This window comes from Tenrec ecaudatus, chromosome X (genome assembly GCF_050624435.1).
Source record: "Tenrec ecaudatus isolate mTenEca1 chromosome X, mTenEca1.hap1, whole genome shotgun sequence".
Lineage (NCBI taxonomy): Eukaryota > Metazoa > Chordata > Mammalia > Afrosoricida > Tenrecidae > Tenrec > Tenrec ecaudatus.
Window position 1 is genome coordinate 50,226,782 of NC_134548.1, and position 877 is coordinate 50,227,658.

Below are 877 nucleotides of genomic sequence, written 5' to 3' on the forward strand. Positions count from 1 at the left end.
GTTCATGAAGGTGGGAAGGGAAAGAAGAGGAGCTGATACCAAGGGCTCAAGTATAAAGAAAATATTTTAGAAATGACAATGGCAACATATGTACAAATGTGTTTGACACAATTGATGTATGGATTGTTATAAGATCTATAAGAACCCCAAATAAAATGATTTATTAAAATTTTTAAAACTATCCCCTTCAGACAATACAAAGGGAATACATTGGCTTTTCAGTGGTTGTATTTTAGCCTCTTGCCATATTCTGCAAAAAATTCCCGATTTCTTTCCTTCCCTTGGTCAATTTTCTAAATTTATTTCTCTCCTTCTTTTCTTCTTCTTTTTTCTCTTTTTTGATAAGCCCCCAAGGGATGCACCATTCCCAGAAATACTGCAATACCAGGCTGATGTGTGGAGTGAATGGAGCAAGCTCCTAGCCAACTCATACTTACAAAAATACATTTAATATGCTGTCCTCAGATAGAGGACGTATCAGATATTAAACTGATAAGAACAGATACTACACTTGATCTTAGCCAAAAGGCCGAGAACCAATTCTCTCATTCTTTTCTAAAGGTCTCTGTACTTTGCTTTTCTGAACAATTTTTACGTTAGCATGAGAGAGAAAGGGACTATGAATTCATATGTTATTGAGATTAAGTCTCACCATCCTCACTTCTAGGAAGCATTCTACCTGTACTTATTCCAAGACAGATTGTGTGTTCTTCTCACAGTCCATTGCACTGTCTATGTTCTTCACCAGTGCTGTAAGTTAAATGTATCAATTCTTCTGTATTCATTTATCAACTCTCCTGTGCATCTGAAGCAATTCATATTATTATGACTTGGCTCAGATGCACCGTATTACTCAATGTAACATCTTTGTTCCTCA

At 35.9% G+C, this 877-nt stretch overlaps 1 non-coding gene across 1 annotated transcript; it reads right to left on the minus strand.

The window, feature by feature from the left end:
* Positions 1–351: 351 nt before the first annotated feature.
* Positions 352–541, minus strand: LOC142435139 (U2 spliceosomal RNA). Its single transcript, XR_012781271.1, has one exon. It is a non-coding gene; the product is annotated as a U2 spliceosomal RNA (small nuclear RNA).
* Between the last annotated feature and the right edge of the window lie 336 nt (positions 542–877).